The sequence below is a fragment of the Sorex fumeus genome, unplaced genomic scaffold (genome assembly GCF_029834395.1).
Source record: "Sorex fumeus unplaced genomic scaffold, SorFum_2.1 ptg000070l, whole genome shotgun sequence".
In the NCBI taxonomy this organism is placed as follows: domain Eukaryota; kingdom Metazoa; phylum Chordata; class Mammalia; order Eulipotyphla; family Soricidae; genus Sorex; species Sorex fumeus.
Window position 1 is genome coordinate 12,199,846 of NW_026606127.1, and position 23,192 is coordinate 12,223,037.

At 40.8% G+C, this 23,192-nt stretch overlaps 2 pseudogenes; both read left to right on the forward strand.

The window, feature by feature from the left end:
* The first annotated feature begins 1,490 nt into the window (after positions 1–1,490).
* LOC130037071 (uncharacterized) lies at positions 1,491–1,587 on the forward strand (annotated as a pseudogene).
* Positions 1,588–22,886: 21,299 nt separating this feature from the next.
* Positions 22,887–22,983, forward strand: LOC130036981 (uncharacterized; annotated as a pseudogene).
* Positions 22,984–23,192: the final 209 nt, after the last annotated feature.

Genomic DNA, 23,192 nt, shown 5'->3' on the forward strand with positions numbered 1-23,192 from the left:
CTACATGCAAAAAAAAAAAAAATGGCTCAGACATCTACCTAACACCATGCACAAAAGTCAGATAAAAATGGGTCAAAGGCCTCAACATCAGACCAGAATCCCTCAGGCTCATTGATGACAAGGTCGGCTAATCCCTCCACAACATTGAAGCTAAAGGTATCTTCAAATATAACACGCCACTTGATAAGCAACTGGAAACAGAGATAAACAAAGGGAACTATCTTAAATTAAGCAGCTTCTGTACCTCAAAAGAAACAGTGACCAGAAACAAAGACTCCGCCATGCGGGCAAAATACTCACAGAAACCTACCAGGTTCTCTGAGAGTGAGAACTGGACAATCAGAGTTGCTGTCTTCTAAATAAGATCCAGTCTCTGGATGTTGGCCATTGATGGCATTACATGGATCCAGGAGCAGTTCGTGGTTGTAGCACTTAATTATTAGAAGATGGGGGATTTGGAAGGAGGGGGAACAGTCTTGATCTGAGCAGCCATGGAGATCTCATCCCCCGGTCCCGCACATCTGGGTTCCTCTTCCAGTTCCTTCATGCAAGAGGCTCCTTCAAGCTTGGGAAGGGTGTTCTTAAGCGTACCTATGGCTGGTTGCAGAGGTCTTCAGCTGCCGGGGCTCTAATCAGGGCGGTGAGGGAAACTCACCCCGGCACCTCCAAGGGGCCTCGGTGAGAAAAGCCAGGTGCGAGGTCAGGACACTGTCGTTTTAGACATATTTGGAATTAATTTTAGATCGAAAAGTACATTTCATTCAAAATACTTATGTGCTTAGTAATAAATTACTACACACTTGTTCAATCACCTCAGAGACCCCACTCTGCTCAGAGAACTAGATTTTTAATTACAGGTCTGTTTTGCCCATGTGTCATGACTGACAATCACTATCAGTAGATATGAAACTCACTACACACAAAGATGCACACAGGTTACTTTGAGTCATCTATGTTGTTAATATGAGTTGGCCATTAAACTTCACTGAGACCCTTTGTTCTGTCCTTTATAGGAGCCTCATGAGTCTCACCTTCCGTTCAAGTTGAACTTGTAATAAGGTGAAATGAAATCATCAATATGATCCTCACCTCATCCTTCAGGAGAAAAATCCTACATACATTAAAGGTGGTCAAAGTGCAGACAACACCATCCACCTTTTCCACAAGATGTACACAGGACTGAGGTGAGAACAGCAAAAAGCTCTATTTTAATGTTCTTAATGAAGGATTCAGGGAACAACATTAAACAAACTCATATACCATCTTCCAAAAGAATTATTTTGTAAAACTGATGCCTAGGGTATGGTAAATGATAATATAGTAAAAACCACATTTTATTTCTGGGACATTAAAGTTCTAAATCTATTTATTATTCATGCTGCTTTGAAATACATTCCTTGATTAGGAATCATTGTCTGCCATAGGAGTGAGGAAGGACAACACTCAAAGTAATAAGAAACGAAAAATATGGAAAAATTTACTCCTACTAGGTTTGATAACACATATACTAAAATTGAAATGATACAATGATGAGCATGGTCCTTGCACAGAGATAACATGCAAACTTGTAAAGCATTCCATATTTTTGTTGCAAGAAGTATTAACAGGTATACTTTAAGCTAAGACAATCCCCACAAGTACAAAAATTATACATAAAGAGAGCACAAATCCCCAAAACAACAATCTCTCTCAATGTCAATGGACTAAATGTGCCAATTCAGAGACACAGAATAGGAAGATGAATTAGAAAATTGAACCCAACATTCTGCTGCCCGCAAGAAACATGTCTGAACAATCAAAGCATCCATGGGCTAAAAGTAAAAGGCTGGGAAACAAGTTTTCAAGAAAATATCACCTCCGCAAAGCTGGAGTGGCCATTCTAGTATCAGACCACATGGACTTCAAGCTAAAGGTTATCAGATACAGTGAAGATCATTTCTTAATGATCATGGGATATGTACATCAGAAAGAACTCACCCTCCTCAATGTATATGATCCTAATGACAGACCAGCAAAATACTTTAAAACGACTTCTAATAGACTTATAGAAAAACATTGATAGTAACACAATACTAGTAGGAGATTTCAACACTTCTTTGTCACTTCTCGATAGATCAAACAGACTGAAGCTCAGCAAGGAAATATTTTCTTTAAGGGAAGTAATGAACAACCGTTGGCTTAGGGAAGAAATCAAAGAGGAAATAAAAAGTTTCCATAAACAAATGAGAATGAGGAAGGCCAGCCACAGGCTCTAGGTGAAAAGGAAGCTCAGATAGAGAAGAGAGTACCAAATGAACGGTGTTGTGAGGGCCCTCCCAGGGTGGGAGAAGCATGCTAAAAGTAGTCGATAGACCAAACATGATTGCCACTCAAAGCCTCTCTTGCAAAACACAGTACCCAAAAGTAGAGAGAGAGAACAAGGGGGAATACCCTGCCACAGAGGCAGGATGGGACGGGGGGGGGGATGAGGGTGGGGGGGATGCTGGGACCCATGGGGATGGATGACGGGCACTTGTGGATGTATGGGGACTTGATCATTGTATAACTGACACCCAAGCACAAAATTTGTAAGCCTATAATTGTACCTCATGGTTTTTCACTAATAAAAAAAAGGAAAAAAATAAATAAAACACATAATCACAAAAAAAAAAAAAACCAAATGAGAATGAGGACACGAGCTACCAGAACTTGTGGGACACAGTAAAAGCAGTGTTAAGAGGAAAGATTATAGCTCTGCCAGAATTCATCAGGAAGAAAGAAAGGGCCTACCTGAATAAATTAGAGCTCAAGATTTTGGAAAATAATCAACAAAAGTAGTCCAAACTAGGCTGGAGGAAGGAAATAATAAAACTTGTACCAGACATCAATGAGCTAGAATCCCAAAATACAATCCAGAAGACCAATAAGAACAAAAACTGGTTCTTTGAGAAAATAAATAAGATCATTAAACCATTAGAAGCCCCTCAAAGAAACAAAGAGAAAGAATTCTAATAAATCGAATCAGAAATGCAAAGGGGGGTATCCTAATAGAAAGTACAGAAATCCATAGGATCATCAGGGATTATTTTGAGAATCTTTGCAGCAGGAAACGAGAGAATCTTGAATAAATTGATAAATTATTGGATTCCAATTACCTCCCAAGGCTGAACCAAGAAGATTTGGAATACTTGAACCTATAACTAACAAGGAAATTGAAATGATGGTCAAAATTATATCCCCAAACAGAATCCAGGGCCCAGATGGATTCAATAGTGAACTATTTCAAACCTTTAAAGAGGAACTGCTTCCAACATTTTTAAGATTTTCCAGGAAATTGAAGAAACAGAAATACTCCCAAATAGTTTCTATGAGGCAAAGAACACCCTAATACTCAAATCGACAGAGACATCACAAAAAAAGAAAATTACAGACCTATTTCCTTTGTGAATACAGATACAAAAATTTTCAAGAAAATACCATCAAAGAGAATCTAGAAACTCAACAAAAGATCACACACTATGACCAAGTAGGTTTAGCTTGGGGATGCAAGGATGGCTTAACATTCTCTAGTCAATCAACAGAATACACCAGCTCAATAAAATAAAGATAAAAGTCATATGATCATATCAATAGATGTAGATAAAGCATTTGATGAGATCCAGCACCCATTCATGATGAAAAACTCTCAACAAAATGGGAGTTGAAAATACTTTCCTCAATATAGTCAAAGCAAACTACCACAAACCCACAACAAGCATTATTCTCAACGGGGAGAAAACTAAAGGCTTGGAGCAGAAATCAATGAAATAGAATTCCAGAATACAATCAGGCACAAAACAAGTTACCCACTCTCACCACTTCTATACAACATAGTACTTGAAGTACTTGCCATATGATTTCGTTAAAAAAAAAAAAAGATATCAAGGGCATCCATATAAAAAGGAAGAACTCAAGCTTTTACTATTTGGAGATAACATAATACTATACTTAGAAAGTCCCAAAGAATCTCCAAAAAAGCTCCTGGGAACAATAGATTTGTTTAGTAAAGTAGCATATTACAAAATCAATATCTGGTACTACATGGCTTTCCCATATATTAATAATGAAAGAGAAAAAAAGAGATAGAGAAAAACAATCCCATTCACAATAATACCTCAGAAAATCGAGAATATTGGAATCAACTAAAAAGGTTAAGGAACTGTACCAAAAAAAAAACCTACAAAACACTACTTCACGAAATAAGAGAGTATATGAGGAAATGGAATCACATCCCATGCTTATGGATTGAGAGGTTTAACACTGTCAAAATGGTAATACACCCCAAAGCTATATAAAGATTTAATGCACTTTCTAAAAGGATACCCATAACATTTTTCAAATAAATAGATTAAACACTCTTGAAACTCATACACAACCATAAACTCCCATGAAGAGCTAAAGCAATCTTAGGTAAAAAGAAGAAGGAAACACCTTCCCCAACTTCAATCCCTACTACAAAGTTGTAGTCATCCAAATACATGATATTCAGATAAAGACAGGCCTCAGATCAATGGAATATAGTCAAATATCTTGACGCTGGCCCTCAGATTATTATTACCTAATCTTTCATAAATGCTCAAGAAATATGAAGTTGAGCTAGGAAGTCTCTTCAGCAACTGGTGCTGAGAAAACTGGACAGCAACATGCAAAAAAAATGAACTCAGACCTCTTTATAGTGCCAGGCACAAAGTCAGATCAAATGTCTTAAAGACCTCACTATCATACCTGAATTCTTAAGATATATGGAGAAAAATGTGGGAAGATCCCTTCATGACATTAAAGCTAAGGGAAACAAAAAAGCAAGCAAGCAAGAAAGAAAGAAAGAAAGAAATTAAAAATTAGAAAATAATGCTGTTTGCAATGCTAAGGATCAATCCCAGATCATCATTTTCTTGCGTTTTTGGGTCACACGTGGCGATGCACAGTGGTTACTCCTGGCTGTGCACTCAGGAATTACTCCTCATGGTGCTTGGGGGGACCATACAGGATGCTGGGAATGTAACCTGGGTAGGCCGTGTGCAAGGCAAATGCCCTACCTGCTGAACTATCGCTCCAGCTCCCCCCCTCTCCATAATTCATCATCTTGAGGGCCTCACATTTTTACCTTCGATTTAGAAACTTCATGTTTACATTGACACAGTAAATCGAAACCACAGAACCATTGAATGGCATGTTATAATGGTAGCAGCCATGAGCAAACTTTGATAACCCATAAGTTGTCATGAATGAATTCTGTCTCAGAGGCTTCACTTCTGAGGATACCTGTCACTACCTCCTTTCTGTTACGTATCCCAGGATCAGAACCTACATCAGGCCATCAGTAGAAATTGTCCACCCGAAAGCTAGCCTTCCACTGAGATCAGAATCCTTGATCCATGTAACTTGTAATTTTTCATTCATGATTTGTTGACCTTGTTTCAGGTGGAGGCATCCAGAGCATAAACTCAGCTTTCCCGTTGTTTCCACAGGAAATCCAAATACCTAAGAATGTTATCATTTCTGACGCCACTGTTACAGATTTTTTGGAATCCCACGGTAAGATACTATCATTAATGTTATAATATTACTGTTCTCCATAGTTCAGATCTCCCCAAAGAACTCTCTACCCACTTCATTCCAACTGCAGACTCCAGTTTATAATGCTCCTGAAAGTACTTCTAATAGTTTCACTCAGGTTCTCCCCTAAAGTGCAAAGGTAAAGTTCATACCACTCCAAGTACTTATTCCTAAACTACCAGAGTGGGCTTGTTCCTCAAGCTTTTGTTCTCATAAGAAGAAATACCGTGCTTCCTTTCTCTATGTCTCTCTTTGCTTGCTTTGTTAAATGACTGTTCTCGCATGAACAAATATTCCATTCCACCCTACACCTGTTTCACAAGTTTCTGAGTGTTTTTCAGTAAAATCTATTTAGCTTCACTAAACTAAAAATTTTAAAACACCAGAGCATTGTTAAAACCAATATTTGTATCTTTTAAACCACAAATTTTGAAAATGAAAGGTGATAAAGCAATGGAATACTACTCAGTTGTATGAAGTGAAATCTTCTTATTATTTGTATATAAAATGGATTACATGAGGAAATTATGTTTAGTGACATAAACCAGGCAGAGAAAGATAGGCATCCTACAAGTTCATGCATATGTGGCATATGGAGAAAACAAATTAAAAGAATAAAATGAGACAGACAAACGTCTAAAACATTATTTATATTCTATGATTTATAATTCAATTAACAATGGTTTCTCATACACATAATTCCAACATGACACTCACTCCTCATTCTCTCAAAGAATAAACCCTCCCTCTCCCCCAATCCCCCAGAATCCCTCACTCTCAATCCCCTGACTCAATTGTGTGGATCAGTTCTCCCCTTACATTGCTCTTGAACCTTTGTTTCTACCTTGCTGTGTGTCTTTAGATCCCACATATGAGAAAAATCTCTCTGTATCTGTTCATTTCCTTAAGGCTAACTTTACATGCATGATATCCTCTAGTTTCATCCAATGTTGAAAATTGCATAATTTTGATATTTTCAAAGCAATAAAAACAAATTTTAGAACTATGAGACTATTTAGTTACCAGATCGAGAAGTATAATTAAAGTGGAAAAATTGAACAATGGTGAATGACAGAGTAGGCCTTTCAGTAGTGAGTGTAATATGATACATGCACGTTGATTCTGCATAATCCTAAAATTTATGAAATTCTATAATGTAATTCTATAAGGTAATTTTACATAATCAAAAATTATTTAAATAATTAACATTTATCTATGATTTTGACGTATCTTTTGTGTCGAACTATCAGAAATAAAAATAATGTGAGATAGAGATATGGTCTATCACTATACTTTTAAACAAGAGAAGCGCTAAAAATTTCTGTGTCTTGATGAACTCTCATATAAATTGACTCCAAAATCAAATTAATATTCTCAAGGAAAAATAAAAGTCAACCAATTTAATCTTTTGCCTTCACTCAGGTTCCCATCTGTTGATCTCTCGCAGACAAAAAAAATATTTACTTTATTTTTTTAAAAATTTTTATTAGTGAAACACCATGATGTACAGTTGTACATTTACAAATTTTTGTGCTTGGGTTTCGATTATACAATGATCAAATGCCCATTCCTCCGCCAGTGCCCATTTTTCACCACCATGGATTTCAGTATCCCTCCCACACCAATCCCCCCCATGCCACCCTGCCTCTGTGGCAGGGCATTCCCTTTTGTTCTCTCTCTCCTTTCAGGTGTTGTGGTCTGCAAAAGAGGCATTGAGTGTCATTCATGTTCAGTACATAGTCAGAATTTTTATTTTCAAAGGATTTCTTGGCGGAGGTTTGGCATTCTTTGCTAGAAACCAACTTCTTTTCTTCTGCTTTTTTTTTTCTAGAAATATATATTTATACTAAGACTGATTAGTCATGGCACCAAATTGACAAATGTCCCTGTTTTTACTTCAGTACTCTTTCCTGATTATCACAAATTATTAGCAGTGGATAGAAAAAAAGTAGCCCAAAATTCGTGGGGGAAATGTTTATGCTTTTCTTAGTTTGGAAAATCCCTGTCACTAGTATAGTGACATTCATCTAAATTTGTAAACACAATGATTAAGAAGAGGTAAACCATGACTGCCACTTCAAGGAAGAACGGGCCTTCAGCAAATATCCATGGTTTCAGAAGGATGGCTCTGGCTTGGATGGGGGGGGCAAACATGAGAGCTGTGAGCTACCTGCAGTTAACACATGCTCTTAGGCTATGTGGTGATACTGCTGAGAAATGTGGCGAGCCCTGATTAGGTAGGGTCATGGTGGAGAATGGAATGATGACAAGAAAACAGAGCAACAGGACAAGATGATAGATTCCTTTGTATAAACGTTTTCATCGCTAATGTATTAATCTGTGAATAAGAGAACCAACTTTTTATCATTTTCCTGGCAATATATTATCCTTACATAGTGCTTCAGGAAAAAAACGCTTCCCTTGTTAGTTATTATAGCCTGAATATCTGTGATGTCTTTGAACTCTTTCTATATATACAGTGCTGATGACTGAAACCAATCTCACTATTTAAGTATCTAAACTGCAATGTTCTCACCATTTAACTCACTAAACTCTGACGACTCCAAATCTTCTTAGATCAGCTTTCATCTCTTCCATAATATCCAGGCTTCTCTTCCCAACTGTCAACTCTCCCTTTCTTTCTCCCTCTCTCTACCAACTATGGTCTCCCTGCCAAAATTTGCTAAGACAAGCTTTCTTGAAATATAGACGTAAGTTGACTTCTCTTTTTTTTAAAATTTAGGCAATTTTGATTTCAAAGTCATTTATAATGGAGATTTGTCATACAATATTTCAATTCTAATCACACCACCAGTGTCTGCATCCTTCCACCAACAGATTACCCATTTCTCCCTGCATTCCCACCGATTTCATTGACAAACACATTTTGAAGTTTTACTATTGTACTTTGGGTTCCATACTTACAGTAGTGTTGGCATTGGTGGTTAAGACATACACCTCAACTTTTTCATGCTGGCCTTCCTGGATCAATGCCCACTGACACCATGTAGGGGAAATATATGAGAACAAATCATTAAGCTCCAAATTTTTCAAATAATCTTTAAACAATTCTAATCGAAAAGAAAATAGTGGGAACTGGAGGAGACAGCCTCTTGTCAGCCTGCAAAGTCTTTTCATTTTTCCACATTACAACAGAAGTAATCAGTGAAGGAGGTCTGTCATCACGCAACTTAGGTGACCCTGCTGAGGTGTGGTCAACAGGGTGTTTTGTGCTCTTCTCTCCTTCCACCAGAAGTCCCAACCCTATGATTTTTGTCTCTTCAGTCCGCATACAATGGAAAAAGTTTTACCACACAGACATCCATGTAATGAGCCCAGCCAAGGTGATAAAAATAAATTTCAGCAAATTCATAGGTTAGTCATGGTGGTAGAAACTAAATATCATATTTTTGTATTGAATCTGCAGGAGACACATATTACAAACCTTTTTATGATTCAGTTTCAATCATAGGATATTTTAACACCCAACCTCCACTAGTATACAGTTCCATTGCTAATGTCCCCAGTTTCTCTCCCACCACTCCCTCTCCCAACCCCAAACCCCACCTGACAGCCTGCTGTCTCTACACTATGGCAGGCACCTCTCTCTCTCTCTCTCTCTCTCTCTCTCTCTCTCTCTCTCTCTCTCTCTCTCTCTCTCTCTCTCTCATCCTTTGGGCATTATGGATTGTAATACAGAGAGTGAGAGGTTCTCACGTTTATTCCTTTACCTACTTTCAGGACTCAGTTCTCACCCAGAGTAATCACTTCCAACTATCATTGTCATAGCGGTCCCTTCTTTATTCCAAATGCTCGCCTTCAGCACTTGTGGCAAGTGTCCAACCATTGACCAATTCTCCTGGCCTGTGTTTCTGCTATCCTTGGCTATTAGTCTCATATTCTGGTTTTTTATATCCAAAAAATGGGGTAGTCCAATCAGTATACCCCTTTCCTTCTGACTGATTTCATTGAGCATAATATTCTTCCCTGTACATCCATTTATAAGCAAATTTCATGATGTCAGTTTCCTGCCAACTGCGTAGTATTCAATTGTGTAGGTATACCATAGTTTCTTCTGGCTATTGTGAATAGTACAGCAGATGGTATTTCTGTTATAAATATCATGTTTAATGTAACTTACATAAAAAAAATACTTCCCAGGTTCCAATCATACATAATCCACTCACAAACACAAATTTATTTACTTTTTTAAAAAATATAATTTATTATGATGCTTTCTAAAAAACGGAAGCGATTAACAAAAACTCAGGGAAAACATATTCTATAAAAGCCAAAAAAATAACCTTAAGAAAGGTCAGCACGTACGTGTTCTTGCTCCTCAAAAATCCATATGTTTCTTGATATATTGTCAATATCTTTCTATAGCCTTAAAATTCTTCAACTTCATTTCTAAACACTATTTAAAGTTATATTAATTTAATAGGTATAATCAGCTTTATAGAATATTTATTTGATTCTTTCATATTTTGCATAAACAACGTTTGAATTAACCATAGCACTGTAGCACTGTCCTCTCATTGTTCACTGATTTGCTCGAGCGGGCACCAGAAACGTCCCTATGGTGAGACTTGTTGTTACTGTTCGTGGCATGTTGAATACATCACAGGTACCTTGCCAGGCTTTGCCATGAGGGAGGCTTACTCTCAGGAGCTTGCCGGGCTCTCTGAGAGGAGGAGAGCAATCGAACCCAGGTTGCTCGTGTGCAAGGCAAACGTCTTACCCACTGTGCTATGGCTCCAGCCCATATATATATTTATACATATATATGTGCATTTACACACACATACATATCTATATATTCCTCTTACATGGCTCTTAAGCTCCAACTCATATTTCTTTCTCCTCCAATTATTTACTACTTCTCTCCCCATACTTGGGGCTCAACTAAATTTCCGAGTGCCCTCAGATGCATTTCTGAGGCCATGATAAAGGAATGCATAACACATACATGCAAGGAAGGCACAAAGCATATGTAGATAAATTTCATATGGACATATAATTTTGATGACTAGTTTACAAACTGTATTCGCTTCAAGTACAGAGTTCCTCATCTCTGGATCTGTGTATTCATACTCCATGCACTGTCAAATATCCAGCTCCTGTCCACAACTAACTAACAACACTCCCCTACGCATTTCAGTCATTTACTTCCCCTCCTATTAGGACGATTTTGATGTCAGAGTGTAAAGGTTTGATTTTGCTTTTGTTTTATTAGTCCATTTAATTTTTTTCTTTATATTCCCGAAACAAATCAAATATTTTTTTAAAAAAATAAAGGACAGGAGGTGATATCAGGCAACAATTGAAATAATTGATGTGGCTGAGAATCAGCAAGAGTCTTCCAGGTCAGTGTGAGGAAAGGAACATCCAGTTGTCCTTCCCAGCATATTTCCAAAGGGCTGGCTTGGAGGAGGGTACATTCTGGAAAGAACCGCAGGACAGTAGTAGTGTCTTGAACATATAGGGGACTATGTTCTTCTTTGAAAATCTAATGGTATTGACCTCCATTGCAAACCACAACACCCTAAAACAAAGAAAAAGCAAAAGGGAATGCCCTGAGTTGGGGCAAAGTCGGGGAGATGGGGGGTGGGAGGGTCATTGGGTTTCTTGGTGGTGGAGAATGTTCACTGGTGGAGAGATGGATACTTTGGTTGGCAAAAGCCAACCAAACTTTCATACTGAAGAGTCTAGCCCAGATGACACCAACAGTACTATAATGTTAGACAACCTCTCTGACAAGGAATTCAGAAGGGAGCTACTTAGGATGCTTAGGGAATTAAAAGAAACAATGGAAATCAATGCCAATAGAAGATAAGAGGATCTGAAGGCAGAAATGAGGAAATTGCAATCAGAAATGTCAGACCTGAAAAATCTCGTAGGCGAATTGAAAAGCTCAGTGGAAGGCCTCAGCAGCAGAGTAACAGCTGCTGAGAACAGAATCAGTAAGCTCGAAGATGAAGTTCAGAGACTCTCCAGAAAAGAGCAGAAAATGGAAAAGAGACTCACAATTCGGGAATAGATGGCAAGAGAAGATCGGGATGAAGCCAAGAGGGGTAACATAAGAATTATTGGAGTCCCAGAGGGACAGGAAGAAAACCTTGATGAAGAAGAAACTGTCAAAGACATCATTGCTACAACGTTTCCAGAGCTGAAGAAAACTTGTGACCACATTCAGGAGGCCCGAAGGGTACCAGCTAGAAGAAATCCAAATAAAAGTACCACAAGACACATTCTGATCAAAATGACCAAAACCTTAGACAGAGACAAAATTCTGAAAGCAGCAAGATCGAAGAAAGAAATCTCTTACAAAGGAGCATTCTTAAAATTTACAGCTGATTTTTCTGATGAAACCCTCATGGCCCGAAAACAGTGGTGGGACATAGTGAAAAAACTCAATGAAATAAATGCCTCCCCAAAAATACATTTCCCAGCAAGACTCTCATTCATAATAGAAGGAAAAACACACAGTTTCACAGACAAACAACAGCTCAGGAACTTCATAGACTCAAAACTGGATTGACTGTGTACAAGAGAAATGCTTTTTGCCCTCCAGTACTATCTCTCTCAGTGCCTTTTGAATTTCCAGGTTACACATCCTAAAGCATGTGGACTTTTGGCCAGGACCCTGCATGATCACTACAAGTCCAGAAACCAGAAGGAATACCTTACATTAATTTAGGCATTTGGGGTCTTTACAACTATTACCATTGTAATCATCAGGTTTCCATTTGACTTCTGCGATGAATACCTGTAACTTACGGTTCACATACGACTTACTCTTGTGGATGCATTGAAGTTTACCCTCATTTTTGAACCACTTCAAAAATGACAACTTGAGTTTTTTCAAAGAAATGTTTTTGGAAGGAAAACTTTATTTAAACTCTGTGTCTTAAATTGTTTGTCTAAAATGTAGTTACTAATAATTCTTAGAAAAATAACACATACATAAATATAATTTTTCTATTTCATGTGATTTACATAGGAGGAAGGGTAAAGAAAACATAATGAAAAATATTTATCACATAACTGAAAAAGAATATAGATATTAATGAAATCTGGGCTCTGTAGCAAGCAGCATAGTACAGTAAGTTATGGAGAGCAGACCCAAGAGTAGGCCTTGAATAACAGTGGATGTGATCCCAACCAAAACCAAATAAAACAGTACAATAAGATTATTAATAAATTTTTCCATATACACAATATGTAGACAGTATTCTATTTTACAAAAAACTGCTAGCCAAAAAATGGAATAGAAGGTGATTTTTGAGTGCACACTTTACCAGTCCATTAAAGAGAAAGGATTTACCAGTAACTACATAACAAAAAGAAAATAGGAGTAAGCTTGATTGTATTTCATAGAAAGGAAATGTTTTAAATGAGTAAAATACAGAAAAGAAATTTCGAAAGTACAAAAAATTATTCTCATCAGTACCTTTGAATATTAACCAGCAAACAACACGTGTTAAACATAGCATAGGATTTCTCTTGATCACACAAGACACAGAAAAGACCATTTAAAAAGTGATCACAAAATTTGCAAATTTACTTTCAACCCCTAGATTAGAATTAGCTTTATCAACCAGGAAAACGTTCTTCTCAATGTTTAATAAATGAGCACCAAAATCCAATAAAATATCTTTAATGTAGGAAAAATCGTAATTCACAAATATGACAAAAATGTGTAATTAGACCTGTGAGACTTGATTTTTCTTTTTCCTCTTAGGATTTAAAACAGAAGTTGACTATTATCAAAATACTTTCATGTTAGGAAGAAAAAATCACATGAAATAATATTTGTAAAGATGAGAAGCCGCTTTAACCTGGAACCTACTTACCACAAAAATGAATCAAATCTCCTTATTCAAGTTAGAATATACCAATTTTTAATTTTAACAGGCAGCGCGTACATGTACTTAAAACCATAACGTAATAAAAGCATTGAAGATTATGTGTCTTCCACCGCCCTAGATAAGCACTATTAGCTATTTATGGGAAGCATCATTTCTGAAGCGTGTTTATACTCAAATTGTCAAGAACCAAGTACTGTGTTCTAAGAGATTTTCATCATTTTTCATTTCATTTCATCATCCTGTTAATCGTCGATTGCCTCGAGCAGGCCCCAGTAACGTCTCTTTCATCCTAGCCCTGAGATTATATTCAGGGCTCTTTAGGAGAATGAGACCCATCATTGTTACTGGTATTTGGCATATTTGGTAGGCCACGGGGAGTTTGCCAGACTCTGCCCTGTGGGCAGGCTACATTCGACAGCCTGCAAGTTTGTCCAAAGTAGGAATGAGATAATAAGATATCGCGCGGCCGCGAATGCGGCCGCGCGGTTCCGGGATCTGGATTTTATAGTCTCTGAGTCTTGGCCGCTGATGGGATTACACGGCGCCAGGGGGCCAGGTGGTGGGTGTGACCCCCGCCTACTGGAATTTGGAGGATCTGGGTGGAAGATGCTCGACTCCAATTCGAGTAGGCTTGGAGGTCTCGGCCCCGGAACCCGCGTGGCTTTGTCCCTCTGCCAGTACCTTCAGGTGTGCGGAGAGTGGTCTCAGCATGGTGGTGGCTGGTCCTGGAGGTCTCCGGCTGCCGTAGCCCTGGCCGGGGCGGGGAGGAAAGCTCAACCTGCTCCCCTCCAAGGGACTCCGGGAAGGAACACCGAGGCGCGGGGGCAGAGACTGCACTGCTCTCGTCCGGGATCTGGATTTTATAGTCTCTGAGTCTTGGCCGCTGATGGGATTACACGGCGCCAGGGGGCCAGGTGGTGGGTGTGACCCCCGCCTACTGGAATTTGGAGGATCTGGGTGGAAGATGCTCGACTCCAATTCGAGTAGGCTTGGAGGTCTCGGCCCCGGAACCCGCGTGGCTTTGTCCCTCTGCCAGTACCTTCAGGTGTGCGGAGAGTGGTCTCAGCATGGTGGTGGCTGGTCCTGGAGGTCTCCGGCTGCCGTAGCCCTGGCCGGGGCGGGGAGGAAAGCTCAACCTGCTCCCCTCCAAGGGACTCCGGGAAGGAACACCGAGGCGCGGGGGCAGAGACTGCACTGCTCTCGTCCGGGATCTGGATTTTATAGTCTCTGAGTCTTGGCCGCTGATGGGATTACACGGCGCCAGGGGGCCAGGTGGTGGGTGTGACCCCCGCCTACTGGAATTTGGAGGATCTGGGTGGAAGATGCTCGACTCCAATTCGAGTAGGCTTGGAGGTCTCGGCCCCGGAACCCGCGTGGCTTTGTCCCTCTGCCAGTACCTTCAGGTGTGCGGAGAGTGGTCTCAGCATGGTGGTGGCTGGTCCTGGAGGTCTCCGGCTGCCGTAGCCCTGGCCGGGGCGGGGAGGAAAGCTCAACCTGCTCCCCTCCAAGGGACTCCGGGAAGGAACACCGAGGCGCGGGGGCAGAGACTGCACTGCTCTCGTCCGGGATCTGGATTTTATAGTCTCTGAGTCTTGGCCGCTGATGGGATTACACGGCGCCAGGGGGCCAGGTGGTGGGTGTGACCCCCGCCTACTGGAATTTGGAGGATCTGGGTGGAAGATGCTCGACTCCAATTCGAGTAGGCTTGGAGGTCTCGGCCCCGGAACCCGCGTGGCTTTGTCCCTCTGCCAGTACCTTCAGGTGTGCGGAGAGTGGTCTCAGCATGGTGGTGGCTGGTTCTAAGAGATAATAAGGAAAAATGCCAGCAATGATGGCTTTCTGATAATATGCTTTTCCTACTGGTACCTTTCTTTTTTGATTTTAAATCTTTGGTTCTCTTCAACATTCTGAACAAACGTTTTCCTCTTCCTTGATAATCGAAGTCCCTATTCTTTCTTTCTTTCTTTCTTTCTTTCTTTCTTTCTATACTTTTTCTTTCTTTCTTCCTATTTTTTTCTCCCTCATATTGTCTTGGTGTCGATTGGTCAAAGTTTGATGAAAGTGATCCCAAACTTGCTTACCTTAGAGGGCTTGCCTCCCTAATGATCAACACTCCACACCTTCCACAAGCCCCATATTTTCTTATTACCTGGTTTAAATAGAAAACTCAAAGATAAATGATTATTACTTTGTAATATCACTATATTCAAAATACTGAAGTATAAATACAAGTGGAGAGACCATTACAGAGAACACATGCTAGTATATATTAACAGTTTTTCACAGCATCTATATTTTCTGTTTCTGTAAAAATACTGTCTCTGATTTACTTGTTTTAAGTGAATATCATGTAAAATTCACTATTAAAAGGAAAAAGAAACACAGAGAATCAACCCTCATCACTTAATCACTTAATCCCCGTTATTCATCGATTTATTCGAGCGGGTGCCAGTAACGTCTCCATTCATCCCGGTTGCGTGCTAGCGTAGCCCAATGGTATCTGTTCGTTTTAGGAACATGTAGAGCCTCAAACCGATCATTTAGGGTCTTGATGAAGAAGTCTGACCATCTTATAGGTGGGCGTCCACGTGATCTTTTGATGTCTCGTGGAATCCAATCAGTAATGGCTCTAGTCCAGCGGTTGTCTGTAAACCTCATTACGTGTCCAGCCCATCTGATTTTTGATGTCTTGGCAAATGAGACAGCGTCCCTGATTCTTGAGCGTTGACGAAGATCAGAACTCCGGATTCTATCTCTCATTTGAGTGAATCGTGATATTCCAAGCATAGTTCTTTCGATTCCTCTTTGAGAGACCCGAATAGTGTTCTCATCCTGTTTTCGTAGGGTCCAGGTCTCTGAGGCATATGTTAATGCAGGAAGAATAGTGGAATCAAAGAGATGTGCTCGTAGCTGGAGGTTCTTTGTCCTTTTAGTTATTTCTTCAATGCTCTTGAAGGCATTCCAAGCCGCTCTCTTCCTCCTGCGCAACTCAGGTGCCAGGTCATTCATCATGTTGATTTCTCGACCTAGGTATATATAACTGTTGCATTCGGAGATGGTGGTTCCGTTGAGAGCGAATGGAGCGTCAGGAACAAGGCTGTTTCTCATAAACATTGTCTTCGCAAGATTCAGCTGTAGTCCGACCTTTCCACATTCACGGTCAAAGTCGTTCAGCATTTGTGCTGCTTGGTTGATGTTTGGTGTTATTAGAACGATGTCATCAGCAAAGCGGAGGTGGTGTAGTTGCCGACCATCTATCTTCACTCCCATGTTTTCCCATTCCAGCCGTCGCATGATGTTCTCGAGGGTGGCACTGAAGAGTTTTGGTGAAATGGTATCACCCTGCCGAACCCCTCTCTTGATATGGATGATTACTTCTTTGTAGAATGGTGAGATCTTGGTAGTGAATCCGCAATAGAGCTCACGAAGGATCCTGATGTATTGAGTTTGTACGCCCTGATTGGCTAGGGCTCCTATGACCGCTTCCGTCTCAACAGAATCAAAGGCCTTCTTTAAATCAATGAACGTTAGACAGAGTGGCATCTTGAACTCCCGAGATACCTCAATGAGCTTGGTTACTGTGTGGATATGGTCGATGGTACTGAATCCTTTTCGGAATCCAGCTTGTTCACATGGTTGTCCTTCATCTAGTGTTCTGCTAATCCTATTCAGGATGACTCGAGTGAATAGTTTGTAGATGACAGACAATAGGCAGATTGGGCGATAGTTGCCAATGTCGTGGATGTCTCCTTTCTTGTATAGTAGTACAGTCTTGCTGGTTTTCCATTGGGATGGAACCTTGCATTCAGACAGGTAGCGTGTGAAGAGTCGAGCCAATGTATTGATGAGTACTGATGGTAAGTTCTTCAGGTGTTCAGGTCTGATCTTGTCTGGGCCAGGTGCTCTTTGTTTCTTTACAGACGAGATGGCATGTTGGATTTCGGAAGGGAGAACATTGGGAACGACATATCCATTATGTGGTATGTGGTATGTGGGCAAGTGGATGTGGCTATTAAAGAGATCTGAGTAGAAGTCGTGAATAATCTTCTGCATTGCCCTTCTGGAAGATGTGATAGATCCATCATGATATCGGAGGGCATTCATCTTGGTTTTGTAGTTGGTGAAGGACAGGCGGGCATTACGAATGTTTTTTCCAGCTTCTGCTGCATCTCCCAGTACTGCTGCTCTCCTGTTTTTGAGGTCATCCTTGATGGCTTCTCTGCACTGTTTTGCCAGTTCGGACGTTTGCTTGTGGTTGCCTGAGGCACGTGCCAAGCCACGTTGGCGAATAAGTTCAAGAGTGTTCGAAGAAAGACGGTTTTTTTGTGGTTATCTCTCTCTTGGCATTCCTTGCACAATCATGGAGGTGCTGAATCATTCGATCGTATTCCTCATCAATGTTGTCAATGATGGCATCTTCCCATGTTGCCGCAACAGAGCCAAAGAGTTCCCAGTTGGTGGTTGTTCTGGGAGTCCTCTTCTTAAACCTTGCATTCTTTTCTCCTCATTCTGTGAGGTAGAATTTTGCACGAAGAAGACGGTGGTCTGATCCCGTTTGGAATTTTGGGACAACAGCAACATCGGTTAGGCAAAACCGCCGATTGAATATGATGTGGTCTATTTCATTGTGGAACCGTCCATCGGGAGACTCCCATGTCCAACGTTTAGATTCAGCCTTTTGGAATTGTGAGTTACCATGGAAGGTTTTGGTTGACATGATGAATTCAGACAGTCTGTCACCCTGTTCGTTCCATTCCAGGCCATGGGTTCCAATGTGGAGTTCATCGACTGATCTTCTTGGTCCTATCTTGGCATTAAAATCACCGACAATGATCTTGTAGAAGGTGTGATCTTCTTTATAGAACTTCTCTAGCTCCATGTAGAATTTCTCAGTTTCTCTTTCACCATAACTGGATGTTGGTGCATAGACAACAAAGATAGAAACTGCCGGTAGTGAGCCACATTTATTCAAGTGTAATCGTCCGATTCGGGTTGTTAGGCATTCAAATGAATCAATGCTCGTGACTAAGTTTGTGTTGACAAGGATACCGACACCACCGACGCCTCTTTTATCACATGTTCCAAGGAACAGTTCTTCTCCAGTGTCGAAAACAGCATGATGGAATTGATGTCTTCTCGTTTCGGTCAGACCAATGATGTCGTACTTGATCTTTCGTGCTTGTACCATAAGGTCTTCAATGGATGCAGCAGATGCCAGGGTACGAGCATTAAAAGTACAGACAATCATTTTTGTTTTTCTGCGTTTTGGTAGCCTATGTCTGCCTTGGTGTTTTATCAGCCTCTCCTTCCATATCCTTCTCGACTCTGCATATTCAGGGTTAGGGAAATGAGATCCATTTATTACTGGATTTGGCATATCAATTTGGTCTATTTGGCATAGACCACGGATAGCTTGCCAGGCTCTGCCGTGCGGGTTGGATATTTAAGGATATTTAATGTACCCTGAAAATTTAGAGAAAAGTAAATGAATAGTCGCGCGGCCGCAGGTCGCGCGCTCCCGGGAGCTTGTTGTGATAATTTCTGGATCCTGGCCTTTGTTGGGGTTACACGGCAGTTGGAGGGTGTAACTGTCTAGTTACTGACAGGTCCAGTCCCAAACCGTGCAGGCTTGGAGATCTCAGCCCCAGGTCCCACACACCTGGGTTCCTCTGCCAGTTTTGTTATGTCTGAGGCTTATCCAAGTGTGTGGAGAGTGGCCCCAGTAAGGCCTTGGTTGGGCCTACAGGTCTTCAGCTGTTGGGCCCTGGCGAGGATAGTCAGACACAGGGTAGGAGACTCTGCCTTGTGCTCTCCCGGGAGCTTGTTTTGATAATCTCTGGATCCTGGCCTTTGTTGGGGTTACACGGCAGTTGGAGGGTGTAACTGTCTATTTACTGACAGGTCCAGTCCCAAACCGTGCAGGCTTGGAGATCTCAGCCCCGGGTCCCACACACCTGGGTTCCTCTGCCAGTTTTGTTATGTCTGAGGCTTATCCAAGTGTGTGGAGAGTGGTCCCAGTAAGGCCTTGGTTGGGGCCTACAGGTCTTCAGCTGTTGGGCCCTGGCGAGGATAGTCAGACACAGGGTAGGAGACTCTGCCTTGTGCTCTCCCGGGAGCTTGTTTTGATAATCTCTGGATCCTGGCCTTTGCTGGGGTTACACGGCAGTTGGAGGGTGTAACTGTCTAGTTACTGACAGGTCCAGTCCCAAACCGTGCAGGCTTAGAGATCTCAGCCCCGGGTCCCACACACCTGGGTTCCTCTGCCAGTTTTGTTATGTCTGAGGCTTATCCAAGTGTGTGGAGAGTGGTCCCAGTAAGGCCTTGGTTGGGGCCTACAGGTCTTCAGCTGTTGGGCCCTGGCGAGGATAGTCAGACACAGGGTAGGAGACTCTGCCTTGTGCTCTCCCGGGAGCTTGTTTTGATAATCTCTGGATCCTGGCCTTTGTTGGGGTTACACGGCAGTTGGAGGGTGTAACTGTCTAGTTACTGACAGGTCCAGTCCCAAACCGTGCAGGCTTGGAGATCTCAGCCCCGGGTCCCACACACCTGGGTTCCTCTGCCAGTTTTGTTATGTCTGAGGCTTATCCAAGTGTGTGGAGAGTGGCCCCAGTAAGGCCTTGGTTGGGGCCTGCAGGTCTTCAGCTGTAGGGCCCTGGCGAGGATAGTCAGACACAGGGTAGGAGACTCTGCCTTGTGCTCTCCCGGGAGCTTGTTGTGATAATCTCTGGATCCTGGCCTTTGTTGGGGTTACACGGCAGTTGTATATATATATATATATATATATATGCGTGTGTGTGTGTGTGTATGTGTGTGTGTATTTGAGCTCCTAAGTATGTCTAGAATATAATATAATCAATGACGAAAAACACTTTGTATGTGACATAAAGTAAGCCAATGTCTAAAGTCACACAGCAAATATCAAAGTCAAGTTAAAATGAGGCTTATAAAATTCTACTTGAATATTTTCTTTCATTACTACGTGCTGTTCTTCCTTGACTGCTAAGTTTAGGGATGATAAATCTAATGACAAGCTTTGAAAGGTATTATTCCTTACCTGACATGGTCAAAGAAGAGGAAATACCAATGAAAGGTAGACGAGAAGAGGAGACTGTACGAGATTACGTCTGAACACTGAAGCGGCTTAAGAACAAAAGTGTTTAGTACAGACAACTGCTCACTGGTGATTGGTCATTGGTCATTCGTCACTTGCCATGATGATTCAAATTTGTTTACAAACAACTACATGGGACCCCCAAGATTCTACCAGTTGGTGGTTGGTTTGGTGGGAGAATGATGTCATAAAGTAGGCAGGTGAAAGGTAGAGGCTAGCCAATCAGGAGGTCAGAATCCCATTAGAAGACCGGATTGGATAGTGAGTGGGGTAGATTGAAGTAGGCTAGGGAGATGGAATTCTACAAGACGGTTATAACAGTTTCACCTTCGTCAGACTCTTGTGTTAGAAAAATACTCCCATGATACTCAAGAGCTTAGCTATTTCACTAACAAATCAAGAAAATTACTAAATAATTGTTTTTATTGCACTGTTTATGAAATAACATTTGTTATTACTAGTATATTTTAGATAACATTTACAGCACAGCGGATTTGGTCGTTTGCCTTGCAGGAGGCCAACACTGATTCCGATTCCTCTGCCCGGCAAGCTACCGAGAATATCTCGTCCACATAGCAAGAGCCTGGCAAGCTACCCATGACGTATTTGATAGGCCAAAGCCAGTGACAACAAATCTCACAATTTGGTGTAAGTTGTTACTGGTTCCCGCTCGAGCAAATGGATGAACCGCGGGAGGACAGTGCTACAGTGCTATGATTGAGAAAATTGGTGGTTTCTTTCAATATGACAATACTTACTAGGATAAGTTGTAGATGAATCGAGATGTGTTAATATGTAAATAAAATGAGAAGAAATAGTAAATGCACAGGTATCTTATTTGTACAAAACAAACAGTTGTTCTCAGTTTAAAACTGTAGAAGATAAAGAAAAACATATACTCATTTGTGTCAAAATTTTTCAACCTGAAAGAAAAGGACCAAAATCAATTTACGTAATCAAAAAACAAGCAAAACCAACAAATCCTGGCAATTACTATGATAGGCCAAGGATAAATGTTTTTAATAAATTAGTGCTGTGAAATAAATCAGTATTTAGCTATTATACTTCAATAGTAAAAATAAGCATAAACCATGATCATATAATCTGTATTGAAAGAAGTGTAAATGACTGGTAAACACAAGGGCAAGTTACTCGCAGATGCGTACCAGGTTCTCTCAGAGTGACAACTGGACAATAATTGTTGTTGTCTTATCAACAAAATCCAGTCTCTGTATCTTGGCCATTGATGGGATTACATGGCTCCAGGGGCAGTTCGTGGTTGTAACACTTAGCTACTAGGAGATGGGGGATCTGGTTGGAGGGGGCCCAGTCTTGATCTGAGCACCCTTGGAGATCTCATCCCCCAGTTGCGCACACCTGGGTTCCTCTGTCAGATTCGATCATGCATGAGGCTCCTTCAAGCTTGGGGAGAGTGGTTTAAAGCGTACCTATGGCTGGTTGCAGAGGTCTTCAGGTGCCGGGGCTCTGCTTGGCATGGTGAGGGAAACTCAACACACCCCCTCCAAGTGACCCTGGTGAAGAAAGCCAGGTGCGAGGTCAGGAGACTGTCATTTTAGACATATTTGGAATTAATTTTAGATCAAAAAGTACACATCATTCAAACTACGTATGTGCTTAGTAATAAATTACTACACACTTGTTCAATCACCTAAGAAACCCCACTCTGCTCAGAGAACTAGATTTTTAATTATAGGTCTGTTTTGCCCGTGTGTCATGACTGAGAATCACTATCATTAGATATGAAACTCACTATACAAAAAGATGCACACAGGCTGCTTTGAGTCATCTGTGTTTGTTAATGTGTATTGGTCATTAAACTTCACTGAGACCCATTTTTCTGTCCTTTACAGGACCCTCATGAGTCTCAACTTCCGTTCAAGTTGAACTTATAATAATGTGGAATGAAATCATCAATATTCTCCTCACTTCTTCCTTCAGGAGAAAAATCCTACTTACATTCAAGGTGGTCAAAGTGCAGACAACACCATTCACCTTTTCCTGGAGATGTACACGGGACTGAGGTGAGAACAGCAAAAGGCTCTAGTTTAATGGTCTTAATGAAGGTTTCAGGGAAGTGCATTAAACAGGACTCATATAACATCTTCAAAAGAATTATTTTGTAAAACTGATGCGTTGATTATGGTAAAAGATAATATGGTAAAAACCATATTTTTCTTTCTGGGACATTAAAGTTCTAAATCTATCAAGCTGCTTTGAAATACTTTCCTTGATTAGGTACCACTCTCTGCCATAGGGTATGTAAGGACAACATTCAAAGTAATCAGAAGAGAAAAATTAACTCCTACTAGGTTTGGTTACACATATACTAAAATTGAAATGATACAGAGATTATCATGGTCCTTGCACAGAGACGACATGCAAACTTGTAAAGAGTTCCATATTTTTGTTGCAAGAAGAACTAATAGGGCTACTTTAAGCTAAGGCAATCCCCACAAGTACAAAAATTCTACATAAAGATAGCACAAATCCCCATAACAACAATCTCTCTCAATGTCAATGGACTAAATGTGCCAATTCAGAGGCACAGAATAGGAAGATGAATTAGAAAACTGAACTCAACATTCTGATGCCTGCAAGAAACACATCTGAGCAAT